The 7659-nt window shown below is 41.2% G+C and overlaps 1 long non-coding RNA gene across 1 annotated transcript; it reads left to right on the top strand.

The window, feature by feature from the left end:
• Positions 1-64: 64 nt before the first annotated feature.
• LOC142059598 (uncharacterized) lies at positions 65-5211 on the top strand. The gene is made up of 3 exons (XR_012661436.1): positions 65-441; positions 3059-3129; positions 4949-5211. It is a non-coding gene; the product is annotated as an uncharacterized LOC142059598 (long non-coding RNA).
• Positions 5212-7659: the final 2448 nt, after the last annotated feature.

Here is a 7659-nt window from a genome sequence, read left to right as displayed (position 1 = left end):
CCCAGGCCGCCGAGCGAAGGCCGCCCCGCGCCATGGCCTCCCTGCCCGCCGGCCCCACAGCCGCCTCAGCCCGGGGTCAGCCCAGGCAGGGAGGCTCCGCCACCTCACCGCAGCCTCCTTTCGGGCAGCTGCAGAGAGCGAGAAGGGCTCCCCTCAGCCCCCTCTTCTCCAGGCTAAACCCCCCCAGCTGCCTCAGCCGCCCCCCAGCACACTTGTGTTCTAGACCCTAGAACCCTATTCTAGAATAGATAGAACAACTCAGATTAAATATTTTATCTTTACTCACTTACAGTAAAAAAAAGACTTTAACATTATGCCGGGTTATAATTTGCAAGGGGTAAAAGATCACTTGAGTTGCAAATGCCTTAATTCTTGAGGGAAACAACCAAGAGAAGATAAGAAATTCCAACCTTGAGTTTCTGATCCCATGAACTAGGAAAGGTAAGGCTTCATCTTACTCTCTAATTGTTTTACTTAGTCTGACAAGAAGCACTGACAAATGGGTTTGGAGGAGTGAGGAGTTTGCAGTGAGGTTTGTTAAAAAGCATGGGCCTACGGTGTAACAGCAGCACTGACCGTAGCTGGAGACACTGATTTTGCTAGATATCTGCCATATGTTATGGAATGATATTTCCAGACAAGAAAAGATCACTGAAGAACCGTGAAAGTCAGGCCTGATGAGGCTGCACCAAAGCAGCAACTTGCAATATTGTGCAGGTTATTGCTTGTCTTTGTTGGTTGCTTCACTGATCATCTCCCTGAGAAGAGTCTCAAGTTATTCTTAAAGGTATTGAAATAAAAAAGAACAATGTGAGGAGACAACCTAGTTTCTTAAAAATAGAGGAACAGTGCCTCAAGCTACCTGTGAAAAAAAAGGCAGAGGTCATGAGGAAGGTCTTTTTTGCCTCTGTTGTCTACGTGGCACAGCGGACTATGTCCTAAGATGTGCTGAACGCTATTTTTGAAGAAGCCAGCTTGGCAGTCCTGGTAAACAGCAGGAAAATGTAGTGGCTCGAGACAGTAACTGGCAGCAAGCAGCCTCCTGTCACCTTCCTGCTCGCCTTCTGGGGTGTGTGAAGACATGATGGCCCAAGTCCTCTGCTTTGGTCTCTTTGCATATGCTTCTGCAGCCTGCTCAGAGATGGTGTCCGCCTGATGCTGAGAATGATGTGCAGAGCACAGTTAGCGTCTTCCAGAGGAATGTGGAATGGTTTGACCTGCATTACCAGGGTGGACAAGACAAAGATGGTCATCTGCAGGAGGATAAAAGATAGCTGAGATATACGGCTATTAAGAAGGGAAGTTTCTATAGACAGAAAAATGAGGCTTCTTAAGATATATGTGTTCTTGATTCTAGTATATGTGGAGGAGACCTGTAGAAGATTGACATGAGAAGACAGCTGGCTTTTCAAAATGAATTCTTAGGACCAGCAGCTCTCAGCACCCTATCAGAAATGGGGATAAGCACAAAGGGGTCGGTGCAGGGGTGATGCATTGGTGTGATAACGAGGCAGAAGCACCAGCTGTCTGGGAGGTGTCGGGCGAAAGGGCTGCCTGCTAAGTACTCTGCTTTTTGACCCACTGGAGGGTAGCATGCCAAGAGCTAGGTGTTGCAGAGTGCAGTTCGGTAACCTGGCTGAATGGAAAGGTTGAATTCCAAAGACACTACAAGCTACTAGAAATACAGCAGAGACTACAATAGCACATCAGCGTATACGTGTTAGGGGCCCTTTCCTTCCCTAGCCAAAATGAGAGCCTCTTGCTCGCTGTGTGTGAAAAATAAATACAAATCACCTTGCAGGGATTTTAATATAATGTCTGTAATGCAGTGTGGCACTGCAGTGATGAGCGCCTGATAATCTTGTGTTATCCAAGCAGAGTTTATGTGTTAAATAACACACGAGACCACATAGTGCGTGATAAGAAGGAAGCAAATTATTGGATAGTTGTTTGTAATTAGGTGAACAGTCAGTCCTATTCACTAAGCAAGGCAGGCATCCAGTGCAAAAAATGGTAATTTATAATCATGTACCATAATGCATAGATGCAAGAAATCAAATTAGATCAATCTTGATCCAGTTATTTAAAACACCTACCAAACTTCTGAATTTTTGTAATCATAAACATTCTGTTCATATGTTTTTGTGAGTACAGTATTTATACATAGTGTCTGAAAAGTATACAGCGTTGTATGAGTAAAGAGTATTGTTTCACGATTTTAATGGAAATTCCGCACCCCTTGATTTCTCTTGCCTGATCCTGACTAAACAAATCTCCATGATGTGCTTTTGTTTGTATGGCTTTTCGCTTCTTCTGCCCGTGGTAATATATTCTGCGAGCGCACAGATGCTTGACAGACAAACTAACCCAGCAGATGGTGCTGCATGTCTGTGTAGTTCTGGGGGGTTTTGTGTTGTTTTCTTTTTTAACAGCAACAATATTTATTGGCTTCTTGGTTAAAAGGGAAAATACAATTCCTGTTCTTAAATATATATATATACACATACACACAGAAGGGTTTTTTTCTAAATCGTGTGTTATTTTTAAAGCTGTTAGGGGAACAAAAGTAATTGTAACATGACAAACTATCTTCCTCTGTTAGCATTCCTTTTGGATTGAATTTTCAATTATGTAGACCACTGTGCCCATTTGTTACAATTACATAAATGTAAGCCCACTCTTTCTGTCCTTTAAAACACGTATAGCTCCTTTCCAGCCTCTTAAAAAAATATTTTCTGTTAGTTAGTTTATGTCCAAGCTCCTTAAATAGTTACGTGTGTGAAAATCAAGATTTCCATTACAATTTGCTTTCTAGCAGGTGATACTTTTGTTATCTAAAATACAGCAAAACATTTTTTCCTGGCTGTTCATCTAAGCCATCTACCGAAAAAAGCCTTATTTAAAGGGTTATTGGATTATCTGTAACTAAACCAATGTAGCCAGTGAGTGTCATTTAATCACTGATTATAATAAATTTCACATGTGAACCTTTTCCCCTGTAAGTCACAAGGTGTTTGATGACGGGGTGTAATGGGGCCCATGGTATCTTTCCTTTCAGATGGGTGCACCAAGACTGCTAAGACAACGGAAGAAGCAAAAATGGGAAGAGAGAGTGAGGGGACTGCACAGGTGAGTCGGAGATCAGCACGTGCAGGAAGCTTGAAGGACGGGGAATCTGGCATGGTGATGACTTACATATTGACTAAAGGTCTGGTGTCTTTTTTGAAACCTGGCTCTCCTGATTAGGTAGGAGAAACACAGGTGTATAAAAAGAAAAATGCTCATAATCCAGGTGTGATACGTTATCAGTTACATACAGTCTGTTGCTAACCAGGAAATTATATACATTGGCACCAATTTTAATGCAGTGGTCTTAAAAAACAAGTGTAAGCCAAAATCAAATACCTCTGAGGAAGTTTAAAAATGTCACCAGTAGGTTCTTTTTGGTCTGTTCTAGACTTTTTGCATAACTGTGCTGGTGAAGGCTGTGACTTGCTGGTACAGTGTTGTGGGCATGGGCTTTTGTGTGGTGGATATGGGTGCAAAGGAGACAAAAACCCATCTTTTTGCTGCAATATTCATGTAAAAAAATGCTGTAAGCCGTAACAACATAGGGTAATTTATTCTACTTGTACAACCTGAGTTTTCAGGAAGAGGCTGCTAGGGTAGCTGTAACAACAGGTCCCTTTAAGCAGGGACAAAAGCTTGTTTTCTGCCAGTGGCGCAGGGTCCGTACAGCCCCTTTGAGCATCAGCCAACAGAGGGCACTGCAGCCAGCAGTCTGAATGGGGCCCAGTGGGTTCGGATGTACGTTTTTCAAAACACTGTTCAGAAAAATGTTCATGTAAAACCATTACTAGGTTTTATTTAATAACCTCCTAACCCCCTCTCTCTCTCCTCCTCCTCCCCTGTGTTCCCCTAATGCCTTTTACAGCTCTTGCTGCACAGCGTGAAGCCTTAGAGCTCTATTCATCAATGACTCACACCCTTGCTTAGGGGCCAATTTTCATGGAAGCTATACAGGAAAATCTTGAAATGCACCTATCTCATGCAGGGCACAAGATGATTTCTCTATTCATTACTATTCCAAAAGGACTTGTTGCCCTTTGGAAATGTTCCAATATTACTTACATTTGTGTGTGCATGCATATGTGTGCAGAGCTAACTTGCCTTTAGATTGGAGTGTTCTAAAAATAAAAATGTATTGTTATTATCATTGATACTAGTCAGCTGAAAGGTAACTAAGGGTCTGCTTACGCTGAGTGGAAGCAGGCAAATGCAAAAGAAAAAGCAGCACTGTGCTTTAGATGGGCAAATCCTACAGGCTCAAGCACAAAACTTGTTAAAAATTGCCCTTTTGTTTGACGCTATGATTAGCAGCCTTCTGATGAATTTGGGGGTAAAGCCAAGGACTTACTCTGAGAAACAAAACTGCACTTTTGCCTCCGGAAGTTATTCATGTAGGTCAAGGTTACAGTACATTTCTAAAACCGTAGAAGAAAGCATGTTCCTTTCCCTTAAGACATCATGTGTTAACTTAAGCTTTTAACTTTGAGGGGGAGAGGGAGATAAAATCATAGAAATTATGAGCCAAAATGACCTTTCCGTTTAAAACCCATCTGACAGGAGGGTACTCTTTACTGCAAAACTGCCAGTCACAGAGTAATTATGTTCTGAGGGGTCACTAATTATAACCAAAATTACTTTAAACAGTTTTCGGGGAGAGACTGAGACTTACTGCTTAGTATAAAGCGGTTTTATTTATGCAGGATTAAACTAATTGCAATATTTCACTGTAAGTTGTAAAAACTGTGTCATGCAATGGTGAATCAGAATGCGTAAGAAAAAGGAGGGTAAAATAAACTTTTGCATTTCATAATTCTTCTAACTCGGTCATTTCATAGTGTAATTCTAAAACTAGCATTTTCCTTCTCTTTGTTTCTTATAGAGAATGGGAAAACTTCTTTCTGCAGATCAGGCCTATGCTGTGACATTAATTTTTACCTTCAGTCTGCTCAGGTGAGTTCCTCAAGAATGTGCTGAAGATCAGATTCTTATTTTCCTTATTTGTGGATATTGTTTTGCCTAAGTAAGTTTTGCTAACATAACTTTTTGTTTGGCAGATCAGGTTTTTCCATGTTAAGATGACCTGGTGAGAAAGCATTGTGTTACGAAAGTGCATATGATTACCAAGGTCCACATGTATGTTGCACGTAACAGGAAAATTAATGACCCTATCAGGTCCAAAAAACATGCAGTGTGTCCCATAAGGGCAGTAGTATGATCCTGGTTTTAAAGATGACGAAGCAGAGGCACAAAGAGGTTAAGTGACTTGCCTCAGATTGCCCAGAATGCAGAGCAGGAGACAAGAATTTTTTACTTGTGTTTTATTTTCAGGCACAACTTTAACACCTGTATGAAAGTAATTGCTATTTGGTTTACATGGGGTAGCCTGTACCCAGTTCTTCCTAAGTCCGTTTGTGCTGTAGAGAATATGTGGGGATTGCAAATGTATCCATAAGTAGCATTCCACAGTTGAACTAATTGCCAGTCCAAGTGAGGACCACAGTAAATGGGTGAATAATTTGATCCAAGATGGATTTGTACTCTGCCAACACAGCCTGAAATCTTCTAATGCTTTGGATTTGACTGTGAGCTGTTCATTGTTGTTTGAGCCTGTCCTTTTCTATTACCACAGTTTCTCTAGATTTTTTTTCTGTGTACTGTATCTTTGTATAAAAGACCGCGTCTTTACCATATTTCCAGGGAGTAGTCAGTAGAAGCATCCAAAATGTACTGCTGTAGACCAAAACATGGCAGATAGAAGTAGTGCATTACAATGTACTCACCCCCAGTCACACAGAAGGCTCTCTTTGCTTCTGTGAGCAGTGGTACGTATGTGGCTGCACTGTAATGGGAGAAGGATTAACAACAAACCAAGACATTTTCTGCAGCAAAAGCAGAGGGAATCTTCTCTAAGCAATTACCTTTTATGTAATAAACAATGTCAGCGGTCAATAGAGTTTTCTTACCCTAATCCCTTTCCATTTAACTTGAACTAGAAATGCTATTACTTTGACTAGCAGGTCGGTGTATCGTGAAGCCTGGCCATACGTGGCTGCACGTGGAATTTAACTGCCAGCAGAAGTGTTACTACAGTAGCCTTTGTCTGTCCTTTCCTTGAATAAAATACAACAAACAAATAGAATGTGTGCTAGAGCTTCAGTGGTGTTAGGTGCTTTCTTTTGGCAGATGTGTTTACTGATATACCACAGTCTCTTTCGAATACAGAGTACTTTGCTTTTTATTACAGGTTCTATTGGCATGAAATTTTGAGTAGCTTCTCCTGAACTTTTAGCTTCTATTGACTTTGAAAACCCTGCTCTAATTACTAACAGAAACTTTCCAAAATAGTTTGATTTTGGTAAAGGACACGTGTAACCTGTTATCATTAGATATTTGCTGGCAAAGCAGATAGCTTGTGCTTTGACTAACCCTTAAAGGAGGGGAAGGTTTAATAAGTGAGAAATGCCAAAGGCCATGATACGTCCTTGAAGTAATGAAGAATTTAAAGATTACAACAGCGTATCTCTCTTTCTATGTACAAGCTTTGACTTTCAATGGATGTGATTTTCCTCATGGATGTGGTGAGATTTTTGGTACAGAACAACCATACAGCTGAATATTCCATAGCTGAATAGGCTTCAGCTCAGTTACAGGATACAGAATAGACTAGAGCTTCAAGGCAGCATGCTTATAGTTTTCTGTGTTACAGATAAACGGTGTCTCTATCTACTGTTCTTTCAAGTGAAGTGCAACTACTGTGATCTCTTTCCTGACCATCAGTTTTCCCGTGTCTTCTTTTTTACTTCAGAAGTACGCTTACTTGAAGAAGAGTTGCACTCATAAGAGAAAAAGGGAGCACAAAATTCGAGATAAAGTTAGTCCTACTTAATATTATCAAAAGGTTATTTGCAGAAGTAGTGGAAATTGCAAATGGATCCTTTTTATATTGTTTATTATCACTTTCTTCATAAACAGCATAATGGTAAAGCAAGGGCAATGCCATGGAAGGCCAGTGGCCTTACAGTTATAGGAAGCTGACCAAAGAGAAGAACCTTAGCCTGACCTTAGCCATAGCCATTCCTAGTGTCACTGGTCTCAAGTAACTGCAGTTTCTTCTGTTCCCCACTTGTGTCTGTGAATTCTCAGTGCTTGAATCCTTCTGCTTCTGGCTTACGAAATCCTGTGTCTGTAATCGGATTCTTCATTTTCTTCCTCATGTTGGCAGTACTGAGGGAATCGGAACAGTTGTTAACTGTTTATTTCTTAGCAGTTCTATTTCTTGTGGAAGGAAATTGGCCTTCCTCCTACCGGCACACATGGAGCCAGAGAATGCCCCAGAGTTGTCAAGGCAACAGCTTTTGCTTGGGGAGCTGTTGAAGAGAAAGTGACAGGAACGTACGTCCTCCAGAGGACCAAGGTCTTTTGTTGTATGTCATATAAAAACGTGCGTGGTCCCTTTGCTGCAAACAGTATCTATTTACGGGTTAGTGAAAGTCGAAGTTCCACGCAGTGCAACATAACGAGATGGAGCTTATGCTTCTAACAAAAACGTTCTAATGTACATGCAGATATGTAACTGCAGGCCCAAGCTGG

This window comes from Phalacrocorax aristotelis, chromosome 7, assembly GCF_949628215.1.
Source record: "Phalacrocorax aristotelis chromosome 7, bGulAri2.1, whole genome shotgun sequence".
NCBI lineage: Eukaryota > Metazoa > Chordata > Aves > Suliformes > Phalacrocoracidae > Phalacrocorax > Phalacrocorax aristotelis.
This window is presented reverse-complemented; position numbering and strand designations above follow the sequence as displayed.